At 43.7% G+C, this 13,075-nt stretch overlaps 1 protein-coding gene across 1 annotated transcript in view; it reads right to left on the bottom strand.

The window, feature by feature from the left end:
- The window catches only part of SLC38A4 (solute carrier family 38 member 4), an 82,088-nt gene extending 70,374 nt beyond the window's left edge, over positions 1 to 11,714 (bottom strand). The window contains exon 1 of the mRNA XM_083182644.1: positions 11,620 to 11,714. The gene's annotated coding sequence lies outside the window, so the exon portion shown is untranslated. The remainder of the gene's footprint in view (positions 1 to 11,619) is intronic.
- Positions 11,715 to 13,075: the final 1,361 nt, after the last annotated feature.

Below are 13,075 nucleotides of genomic sequence, written 5' to 3'. Positions count from 1 at the left end.
ACAACGAATATGATAAACTGAGAAACAATTGGTTCGCTCATATACTGTAAATGCAACACACGTCTTATCAGGCAATTATCTTATACTTAGTGCAATTTATGTTCATATATTATTATTATTATTATTATTATTAATAATAATAATACAACATTTACAGAATCTGATTAACAGACCTACATTTTCCCACTTTGCACAGTTGCGTGGGCCGTGGGTGCAACTGCATTACATGCATGTAAATAAATATGGATATTTGCCCATATGCCGTACCACTCTCCATCTGCCCACTTTGAAGAAGTACCTGTTTAATTGGGCAGTATTCAATGTGAAATTTTGCTGGCTGCCACTCGCTCTCTCCGTATTCAATGTCGGAGGGGCGAGTTGCCCCTTGCGGCGAATCTTAACCCCTGCAGCGGATGAGCGTCCGCGGCATGGAGCCATGGGACGGTGGCAGGCAGGGAGATTAAAGTCTCCCTGCCTGCCCCAGAATGTATGTGGGGGGAGGTGGGCTCCCCGGGACCCAGGCAGCACAAGCTGCCCCCCCCCCCCCCCCCAGAGCCAACAGGGGACCAGGGAATATTCACTGCTCCCGATCATATGTAATGATCGGGTGCAGTGAATATATGAATATCTAATGAGCAGCTCGGCTCCCGGCGACCTGCTGGCTGCTGCTCTGTGTAAAAAAAAAAAAAAATTTTTTTATTAAAATATATATTCATGTGCTATAAGCACATGAATAAAAATAGCATGTCCTTTCTCAGAATAAAATTCCTGATTTTTTTACACCAAAATTTAAACAAAAAACCTTTTATTTTAATAGTTCACATTCCACTTCTCCATGAAAAGATGGAGAATTGCTACACGGAAAGACATGGCGAAAATCACTCAGAAAGACGGCGAGAAGTGCACATTGAATAGGGTTGTTCGCTTTTTGAGAGCAAAAGTCTCCATCCAACGCGAGAAAAGCACAAACTCGCCATAAAACACGGCAAATTTTTCACATTGAATACTGCCCATTATGTGCATTTGGTGCAAGGGATCAGTTCAAAATCAGGGGCCAAATGTAATATGATGTGAGAATCAGAAAGTGAGAGATTCTGCTCAATTTTGTGTCGTCTGCAAACATTGATACATTGCTGAGTAACACCATCCCAATATCATTATTACAAAGTTGAAATAAAATGGGCCCTAGAACCAAACCCTGTGGCAATCCACTTAGTACTGGTATCATATTTGATATGGCACTGTTCACAACCACTCTTTGTTCTCTTTTACACAGCCAGTTCCCTACCCATCTACAGACATTTGCCCCTAATCCCATGTCCTCCATTTTAATTATCAAGGTCTGTACAAGGTCTGTTTCGCATGTCGACCTTCAGCTTGTGTACCATTCATGACTCTTTACCTAGACACCAATGACCCTTTGATCCACACCCAGTTGAAAATTGGACAGTTTGTTTTAAATACCTGAGATGGTGGAAATGTAAATAATATTTCCAAGCAGAAGAGGGCACAGACATGAGATAGATGGAAGAGCAGTCCTGCTTGGGATTGCTTACAATCTACAGCGAGAAGATAATGCCAACTCAATAGAAGCAAAAGAAACAAATGGTAATGGTAATATCCACGGCACCCCGAGTGCAGCGAGCCCTGTGAGGGGCGGCAGAACGCGTCCTCTAATCTTTTCATACCCCCACTATCCATTTCGGCGTGGAGTTGATTTTATATAGTGTGGCGAGCGCAGCGAGACACCGAGCCCGAAGCGTGGCGAGCGGACGCGGATTACTTTACATGTATTCCGCGTCCGCTCGCCACACTTCGGGCTCGGTGGCTCGCTGCGCTTGCCCAACTATATAAAATCGACTCCACACAGCCGTGGATAGTGGGGTATTAAAAAAGTCAGAGGATGCGTTACGATGCCCCTCGTGGGCCTAAATTGGCCCATACGATGTGATGCAATGCGATTTCACTACATATATAGAATAGCCCACTAAGCAAATTGCTTGGTGGGCGCCAAACTAACCTATAAGTAAAACTTTTTTCTACTCATGAAGCATTATTATTATTACTATAATTATTATTAATAATAATAATTATTTTATTTATATAGCGTCCTTTCTACCATACCATTCCCATAGCATTGCATCACATTATTTCCCATGTGCAGTCTAAGGGGTAGATTTATTAAGCTCGGTTAAGTGATAAACTGTCTGCTTTTTATCACCGGCCAATCAGCTCTTACCTGTCATTTTTCAAACCAAGCCTGTAGCTTCACAGTTAAAAGCTGATTGGCCGGTGATAAAAATCAGACTCTTTATCACTTCACCGAGCTTAATAAATCTGCCCCTAACTCCCTTAAGGGTTTTGTAAATGAGGGATGCTGGAAATTAGAAAGCTAGAATGTTATCTGATACTTGGGTTGAAAGTCAATGCTGCGGTATGGGCGTTGTTGTCTGTAGTTGTTTATTATCTATTTTTGTACAACATTCATTAACTTAACTTGAAAACTCTTTGTTATTCAATCAAAATTACATTTTAAGATGCATACCCGGGTTTTAAACCCATTGCCTGCAGCATTGCAGTTAGACACTCTATCCATGAGCTATCTGACCCTTCATAGAAATCTAGAGAATTCTAAATATTTGAAGCTCCCTTTCTACGTTATGAAAAAATGCATTGCAGCGGAACATATCTACCGTATGTAGAGTGTGGCTGCAGGGGATTGGATATATACTGTAGCTGCACGATACATAGATCTGCTCAATACACCAACTGGGGAACCATGTGCCAAAAGTAAAAATTTGACAGACTTAAAACTTAAGAAAACAATATGTCAACATTTTCATGTGTCGACAATTTTCATGTCATAATTTTTCTTGTGTTGACCTATGTGTTGACATTTTTTGGTACTTATGTAATATCTGGGCTCCCATTTTTCTTATGAGACCGCGTCCCCTCGCGGGGCTCGCTGCGCTCGCCATGCTTCGGGCACGGTGGCTCGCTGCGCTCGCCACACTATATAAAGTCAACTCCATGCATAGTTGGATAGTAGGGGTATGAAAAAATGGGGTTCATTTAGCATGGGAGCCCAGATAATACATAAGTACCCATTTTTTATATCAACCTTGTGGGGTCGACCTACACACTTTTTACTATTAATCTAATGAACCATACCTGCTAGAATACATACATCACAAACTATTGTAAGACAAATGTAAATTGCATGCCCTTCCAGCTTCATAATGAACTCTTGAAAATTCCACTGTACCAGCAAAAGGTGCTAGCAGACTGGAACCACACAGATAAGGGCCCCATACACCTGCGATCACAATTAATTGCTTCTCAGATCCATGGATTTTTTCCCCCAGATAAATGGTTTCTTCAATCTATTTGACTTGCCCACACACTACAGATTTGTTTCAGTGATCAGCAGATTTTTCCTGTTAGAATGCCCACACATACAAAAATGAAACTCCAATAAAACCAGATTTTTAATCATGTTTAAAAATCTGATTCAGCAATCGATTGGCGATCCCTATTAATTGTTGATTGGGATTGCCAAAAGGAGGAGCCCACACACATTAAAGAGTAATTGTGACAATCCTCTCCAGAACGGAGGTTTGTCACAATTAATTGCTGATGTATGGGGCCTATTAGATAATGACATCCACTTTCAATAAATGAGTTGGAAACATTGATACAAATTTGTCATGCAAGATATATTCCTAGCAATAAATTGGCTTTGGAGAAGTGCATTCATTTAAAACAGCAGCAAAATGATGATTAGACGCACGTCAAGATAGTGGGGGTTATTCAGACCTGATCGAAAAGCTACTTTTTTCTCAAATGCACAAAACCATGTGCACTGCAGGTGGAGCGAATATAACATGTGCATAAAAGTTAGATTTGGGTGAGATATTTTTTTTTTTTTTGTGCAGGATAAATATTGGCTGCTTTATTTTTACACTGCATTTTATATTTCAGTTTGAACATATCTTACCCAAATCTAATGCTCTCTGCACATATTACATCTGCCCCACCTGCAGTGCAATATGGTTTTGTCCATTTGACAACAAAGGAGGTTTGCGATCAGGTCTGAATAACCCCCAATGCACAGGTTATCATTGAGGTTAACTTTGTTTAATTTACCAGTAACAAAAACGAATGTAATAACTAATGGAATCCTTGACTTTTGAAGCACTGCCTTAAATATCAAGATCTAGTGTATATTGTAGAAACACATCTACTACATCATTTCTGCAACCCATACATATTTCAACAACATACAACATATTCTTAGGAACAAAAATGCAGTATTTACCCTTGTAACAGAACTAGTAATCTTTTAAGAGCCTGACAAAATGATATGATTGACATACTGTAACAAACTGAAAATCAAAGTCCTTTAAAGCCTAAAGGTGAATAACTGAAGTGCTGATACCAGCAAATTCTCACTTGTCTCTATAGAAACCATTTAGAAGAAATGAAAAAAAAAAATATGTCCAGTGCAAAACTGCACTTTGTCCTTTTGTTAAAAGGATATTTATTGAGTATGGAAACAGTTAATTTACATTAGCTTCAATTCCACATGCATAATAAAAATGCCCACATTTATGACTTAAACCCCTTTCTCACCGGCCACCAGGCAATTACTAGGGATGTGCACCGGCCACTTTTCGGGTTTTGGGTTCTGATTACCTTGAGGTTTTGGGTTCTAATGGGTTTTGGCAAAACACCTCCTAAGTGTTTTGATTTTTGGGGTTTTGGGTTCTGATTTTTTTGTTAAAAAAGCATAAAAACTGCAAAAATCGCAGATTTTTTTTTTTTTGCTCCTACGCTATATTAACCTCAATAACATTCATTTCCACTCATTTCCAGTCTATTCTGAACACCACACCTCTCAATATATTTTTTAGGGCAAAAGGTTGCACCGAGGAAGCTAGATAACTACGCTAAGCTACACAAGAGTGCGTCACAAACACATGGCTCATGTAAGAGTGGCACTGCAGCAGTAGATACGGCAGTATTAGGCACCAGACAGGTAGATAAGGCAGTACTAGGCACAAGACAGGTAGATATGTCAGCAATACTAGTATGTGCACCAGCAGAATTTATAATAATACATTTTATTATTAGGTACTGCTTGGCAGTGGTACTCAGTGGCACACGTCAGTGCACCAGCAGCATGGAATTATTTTTTACAGTCGCACACAGCACAAGTATTTTTTTTTAAATTAAATTAGATATAGCAGCCTAGTATGTAGTTGTACTACTAGGTAGGTACACTTAGGCAGTAACACTGCCAGTGGCAACAGTGGACTGAGTAAATAATACTGGCAACCTCTATTCACAGTATTCAGTGCAGGCAGCACCAGTGGACTATATATAATTCAATGAATTAAGTATTAATAATATAGCAGCCTAGTAGGTAGAGAAAATAAACTACTAGGTAGGTAGGCAGGAAGGCAGTAGCACTGCCAGTGGTCACCACAAAAGGTAGTTATATTACACACCACCAGTAGCTTTATGCAGTGCACCAGCAGAATTTATAATAATTTATTTTATTATTAGGTACTGTTCGGCAGTGGCACTCAGTGGCACACGTCAGTGCACCAGCAGCATGGAATTATTTTTTACAGTCGCACACAGCACAAGTATTTTTTTTTAATTAAATTAAATATAGCAGCCTAGTATGTACTAGGTAGGTACACTAGGTAGGCAGTAGCACTGCCAGTGGCAACAGTGGACGGAGTAACTAAATAATACTGGCAGATTCAGTGCAGGCAGTGGACTATATATAATATAATTAATTATTCATATTATATATATTACAGCACAGCACCAGAGGTAGGCCCCAGCACAGAGGAGACAGTAGTACTACAGGTACACAGTTAGACTGTCCTCCTTGCTAGGGAGAGCCCACCCTAAGCAGAGAGGAGAACAGAGTACACAGCAGCACTGAGGGAGACAGCCCCAGCAAATAAAATAATTACAGCACAGCACACCAGAGGTTGACCGCATAGAGGAGACAGTAGTACTACAAGTACACAGTTAGACTACACAGCAGCACTGAGAGACAGCCCCAGCGAATAAAAAATATTGCGTTCAAGGTCAAGCTCAAGCTTAAGCCCCAGCAGCAGCACCAACACACCCTCTCCCAACCCACTACTAGACTGGAGTGAAGATGGCGGGCGCAGCAGCCGCTTTTAAAGCCTCGTGAAATCCGGCGCTGGGAGATGACATCCTGACCACGTAGATGGCCGCGAGTCAGGCGGGAATCTCCGAGCGCTGCTCCGAACCGGGCTCGGAATGATGACGTTCGTGGGGGCTCAGATCTCTGGAATCCGAGTCTGCACATCTCTAGCAATTACCCAGCATTTTTGAGTGCCGAGTCATTTTGCCGGGTGCAGCCTGACCCCAATTCATATCACCCGCAAACAGGGCCGGCGCTACCCACTCAGCAGCTCCTGCAAAGCAGGGAGGCGCCATGCTGAAAAGGCGCTGTCTCCCTCCCTGCTCTGCTAAAGCTGCCTCAGCCCTCACTGTCACTGCCTCCTGCACGCCGCCCGCAGTGCCTGTCTGACAGCGGGCGGCAGTATGGAGAGGCTGAGCAGCTCCCTGCACCACGCACACACTGTCCTCCTCCTGTGACCTGCCCCCTCTTCCTCACAGACACTTGCGCTGAGGCATGTAGCGCTGTCTGTGAATGCCTGGATGACAGGTCATGTCCGGCTCCGCCCCCTACCCATTGCTCCCTGCGCCTGTCAGCTGTCAATCAAATGTCGAACGGGCAGCAGTGCCGCCTCCCCTTCCTTCCCTCTTCTCAGTGTGCTGTGCCAGTGCCACTGCCAGTCCTCAACACTCCGCCCCCTCTATCTCCTCCCCTCTTCTTCCATCTTCTCCTTCTCTCCCCTCAGTCACGAGTGCTGCACATACTTTTTGTACTGCTTTCGGATCGCATCGCACACACATTGCATGCATGCCGTGCGATGCGATCTAGCCCATACGGTATGCGATTCTCGCAGCGTGTATGGGCACCTTTAGTGCCTGCAACATTTTGTGGACACAGCACGATGGTGAATGCATACATGTACATGCACCCGAGATCCTCCATAGGATCGCATGTTGCATACACTCCCACAATCGGTCTGCAGCTAGTTGCAATGGCAATGTGAGGGGCGCAAAATATATGGTTTGCAGGAGGGCGCCGGACACCCTAGCACTGGCCCTGCCCACAAATTACTGGGTTAAAGCTTTTCAACCTGGAATTATGCTGAAAAACCCGGGTTTTTCTGTGGTGTGAAAGGGTCAACACAGGTCTTAAATCCCAGCATCACCGACCTTGGTCAAGAGCAGTTTTGGAGTACCGGGATTTAAAACCCATGTTGACCCTTTCACACCAAAGAAAAACCCAGATTTTTCAGCAAATTCCCAGGTTGAAAAGCTTTAACCCTGTAATTTGCTTCTGGTGTGAAAGGGGTATTAGGGGCCCATTCCACATTCCGTACAGAAGGTGATAACATTATTTGTCACTTACTATTGAAGTAACAGGTCCTTTTATTATATAGGTAAGTAACACAGGAGATATTACTAATATCTCCTGCTAGCTTTTATTTGCATCTCCATATGCCGGTATGGGAACCATGGCTCATTAATTTTGTAATTTGGTTGTTGAATTTATGGCAGCTTAAGTTGGGAAGAAGGGCTGGTTTTTGCCACCACCCTCACTGGCCCTACGGTGTAGAGAGACATATTGTCTGCTCAGATTCAATCAGCCAAATTGAGCAAAGTTGATTGCTCAGAGGTTAACACTACAGAGGAGCAATGACCCAGAGCATACTGCAAAAGCAACCCCAGAGTTTCTTGAGGCAAAGAATATTCTGCACTGACTGAGTCAATCACATGATCTAAAACCAATCAAGAACACATCTCACCTGCTGATGACAATACTAAAAGACAGAAAGACCCAAGAACAAACAACAACTGAAGACATCTTCACTAAAGGGCTGGCAAAGCATAAAAGAAGGGAAATCAAATTCTTATTGCCCACACTGCAGCAATATATAGTGATTTCTAAAGCCCCGTACACACGGGGGAGATATATTGCTCAGCCATATATCGCTGAGCAATATATGGCTGAGCCATATATTGCTCAGTTTCTCCTTTTCATCAGCGACCAGAGATGGTCGCTGATGAAAAAGAAACTGGTGGGGGAGCCCGGCAGTGGTAATCAGCTGGTCGCAGGAGCATGTTCCTGCGACCAGCAATCACTACAGGGGTAAAAACGGGAGCACGCACCCGGCGATATATCGCCAGTGCACACTCCCATCGTGGGCAATATGGTCGCTTAGCGACCATATTTCCCGCGATAGTGTACAAAATCGCCCCCGTGTGTGCGCACCTTAAGGGTTAAATAACAGAAATGCACTGCTCCGATTATAGTCTGTATTAGGGAAGAATGAACAGCAAACTGAAATCGTTCACTATCACTATGCTGCCAGGCTACTGATCCAGAATACCCTCTGCACATGCCAGGCCATCCTGCCACATGTGCTCACATTGCACAGGGCATGGAGCATAGGACCAGACCACATTCCCCATTCAAAATAATGGGGACTGCTGTTGTCTGTATTATTTAGATGAAAGCATGAGATTGCTCTGATTATTTACATAGATACTTATTGCCACCAGGGGATCTTGGATATGTGTGCAAGCTCGAGGCAGTAACAGAAGGTTAGTAGTGGGATCCTACTGGATAGGATTTTAGAAATGGTTAGGTCTAAATTGTAGAGGGCTAAGGGACCTCCTGACGTCACAGGGGAGGAGAGGGGGTGGAGAGAGGAGGAGTAGGGTCAGAAGAAAGGTCCCAAATGGACCCTCATGGGCTTGCTTTGCTCGCCACGCTTTGCGCATGGTGGCTAGCTCTGCTCCGCTTCGCTCGCCACCTGGTTACTAAAGGCAACCAGTGGTGGCATGGATAATGAAGGAGCAAGCCCCCTGGCCTTGCTCCTCCCCCTGGGTGTGGAAGGTCCCTTAGCCCACTTCAATTTAGCATCTACCTTTTAGAAATTGCCAGAGATCAATGGAAGATCATATATAGAAGGGCAAATCTACCTTAAATAAATGCTGCCTTTTGTGAAGGCGGGTTTTACCAGGTTTGAAAAGACTTCATGTCGCTGTTTAGTAAATTTATCTCCTTAAGGTTCACTGCATTTAAGTGTACATGAAATTCATTGGTGACACCCATACACGGAAATTGATGGGGCTCAGGGGTTGAGACGCCCAGCCCCCTCTCATAGGGCCCCCATGGCTAAAGCACACTACCAGTTTGCTACCACTGGCTGCTGTACATCATCGCAGCAGCAGCAGAACATCATGTACGAGGAGAGTAGACATCTCCTGCTCATTGGCAGCATCCTTACTGGACCATCCACCATCCACAGCCCAGCACATGCTGTTGGTTTCAGGAGGGAGTCTGCTGCTGTTTTGCCCCTGTGCTGTTATATAATATCAGCTGTAGCGGACAGGTAAGATGTGTTACAGGGGGGAATTGCACTGATGTATCAACCTCACTCCCTGGATGAGCCTTCCCGGAGTGGGAAGGGCACTCCTTGTCTGAACTGCCCTTTGCCACCAAAATGCTCAATAGTTACTGTTATAATCATCATATGTGTCAAGTGAACCTACAGTAATTTCTAAAAATACTACTGGTATTAAAAATGTATTCTTGTAAAAGATCATTTGTTACTGTGTTATATTGAATAGGTCATTGTGGGGATTGTAAACTCCAAGTACATTACGGAAAGTACCATTTGGGACATACTTAGTATATATTTTTTAAATTAACTAAGGGATATATTTACTAAATATGTAGATATATAGAAGAGGGAATGTTGTACATAGCAACCAATGAGGTTCTAGCTATCCACACTAACTTACCACTTATGTAGGGTACACACCAGGACGACCCGCTCACGATGCACATCGTGAGCGGGTCGTCAGTGTCTCGTCCGACCCGCTCACGGTGACGCGGGGGGGGCACGACTCGCTCACGATGTGCACCGTGAGCGGGTCCGATCCGATGGCGACCCGCACCCGGCTGTATGGTCGTCATTGAGATCCTACCTGCAGCAGGTAGGATCTCAATAACGACCGACCGACCCGCGGGACCCCGCATTGGATCGGTATCGGTCCACACCAGGACAGAAAAGGGCCCAATCACCACACAATCTACATCCAATTGGTCGGAATTGGATCTAGATTGAGGGGATCAGGCCCTAGTCGTCCTGGTGTGTACCCAGCATAACAAACCATGTTTTGGTTCTTGATGGTATTTAGTGATATTTATTGTGTACCTGCAAATATCTGGGTCTGTGCGAACTTTGTGTGGATCCAGAGTTTTTGTTTGGAGCTGACAAAATTTGTGTGATTATGGTAGGATACAGCTTTTACCCACAGACCTTATATATGTGGATCCAAACTGATTAAATATAGTATTCTTTTTAAACATCTCTGTCAAGTAATAAGGAACTTTTTGTTTCTCCAAGTAATTTTTTTTTAAAGACACAGGGAACATGTATTAGCCTTTGAGAGATAAAGTGGAGATGGTGCACAAAGTAGCCAATCGGCTTTTTCATTTGTCTAGCAGTCTGTGAAATGACAGTTAGAAGCTGATTGATTGCAAAGCCTACAATTCATTCTGGAGGTTTATTAACATTGCCCATGCTCTAGCAAGGGTACAGCAGATTTTCATGATGGTTGTTTAATTATAAATATCTAAAGAAGAGGGGTCCAGGATTAAAATTTTAACAGGGGCCCACGGTGGCCTTGTAATGGACCAATGCACTTCCACAGAGAGGTAGTTCCAGGACATGCAATCTGGGTCACATCTTTAATTATGTGACACATGAGTGTCCATAAGTATGCCACTGAAACATGAATTATTACAGTGTGTATAACTCCACTGCTGACACCAGCCCCCTATGCTGTAATACCATCACTCATGCTGTAGAAGTGCTTGCAGGTCTAAGTTCATCACATACTGTACATAATAGTGTACATGAGAAGACCAGGAAATGTTTCAGAGGGTTAGATAACAGCAACCACCACAATTGCAGCAAGCTAATAATAATAATATTAATAATATAATAATACAAATGAATACTAATAATAGAAATAATAATACTAATAATAAAATAATAATAATACTAATATAATAATAAAAATGAATACTAATAATAGTAATAATAATACTACTAATAAAATCATAATAATAATAATGGCTCACCAGCACGCTGTCTAGTGCTACACAGTTGAGTGCGTAATGTGTTTTAATGAAACATGTCGCATTCTAAAGATAGATTATCATACATAAGTTATGATTTCTTCTATATTTGTAGATGATTGATTACTAGTGTCTGGAGTTGTATAAAGCAATCATATGCAGTAAATCACATTAATTCCAGAAAAGACTTGCATCTCCTGAATCCATGGTTCTATTAGTTGTATTATAGAAATATTTATATATTTACAATATAAATTCAATTGATTCTCTAAAATGATTGCATGCAATATAATTATCTGCAAAATCTCTGCACTTAAGTAAAATTGAGAAGCACTCACCTTGTGCTGTGTAGTGCACAGCTGAGCAAGCTACAGTATGTACAGCCTGTGTCTGTGGTGATTCTACTTACACTCAGTTGCTTTTGCTGAAGAGAAAAGGGGCTGCCTCTCTCAGCATCACATTTCACACTAGGCAAACCTGCTCTTAAAGGAACCCACCAACCCATGTTCCTGTAATCTTTGACACTTAACCATCATTAATCACTTTTTTCAGATAAACCTGAATGTTTTCTAGTCAAGTACTTTTATAAAACCATGCACATTTTTTTTTAAATGTCCCAATGCTATAGGCATGGTATCAATTACTTAAAAGGTCAAATAACACAGACTGACCAAAGTAAACTAGAACATATATATATAATTATATATATATATATATATATATATAGCTTTTTTATTTTATATGTATGTTCTTAAGACTGGCACTTAAGGCATTTATTGCATCTGCGTCCATTGTGCCTTTTGCCACTTGTTTAAAGGCCGTGTGAGTGCCACTATTCCTATATATTAATTTTTATTCATTATGGGGGTTTTTTTGCGTGTAAAACAGCCGCCCCCATGACTCCCAATATATGCTTTATGGCAGCTGTGTTAGCTTCTATGAAGTAAAACGTAATGGCTGCATAGACATGGAGGGGATTAAACATGATAGCTGGGTGTGACCTTAGAGGTCATGTGACATGGAGAGCCTATGGCTACCTTGAATTTGGGTTGTTGGCTCTGATCATTACTATGGGAGTAGGAGGAGTCTTCCTCTTCTTCCAGAGAATTTTCAGTGAGTACACACAAATTTTTCTGCTCTTCAGTTTAGGCCCTGTTAGCTTAAATTTCCCCTCTCTAGTTTATCTTCCCCCCTTAGCTTAAAAGCTGGTCATGTCCCGTTCTGCCCCCAGCCGCTCAAGGCGTGCTGTTAGGCCGCCCGCCCGTTTTGCAGAAGCCCTGGGTCCTGTGGGGGCGGCTGCGCACTCACCTGAGGCCGACAGCCCCACTATGCGTGCGGCTGGCGGCTCTGGAGGGGGGCGTCGGGCTAGTGCGGCTGCTGCTGCGGTCTCCTCATCCCCTTCCTTGGAGCTCCCGTCTAGCCGCGGGCGGAGAGCGTCACGCGGCGGGCGTGCGGGTGCAGGAAACGCACGCCGCGGCCTAGCCTTGCTGCAGCAGAGCTTCCCCCACACGTTCCTTGAGCCCGGGCCGGAGCAGCCCAGCACCTCGGCCGGGCGTACGGGGAGAGGCCGTGCGACGGGGGCTGCGACGCGGCGAGTGCCCGGTGGTGACGGCATCTCGCCACGCGTGCAGCCTTCCAGGCGCGGCAGAGCAGCATCACGCGGTGGGCGCAGGTCGGCTGACGGCGCCCGCCGCGCTGCTCACGGGACGGGGGACACTGTTGTTTTAGGGGATGGGAGCCGCGCTGCTGCCGCTGCTGTGGTTGCTCCCACCGAGCGGCGGCCATTACGCGGTT

Source organism: Crinia signifera, chromosome 4, assembly GCF_055691185.1.
Source record: "Crinia signifera chromosome 4, ASM5569118v1, whole genome shotgun sequence".
In the NCBI taxonomy this organism is placed as follows: Eukaryota; Metazoa; Chordata; class Amphibia; order Anura; family Myobatrachidae; genus Crinia; species Crinia signifera.
The sequence above is the reverse complement of the archived record's forward strand: the minus strand, read 5'-3'. Positions and strand labels throughout refer to the sequence as shown.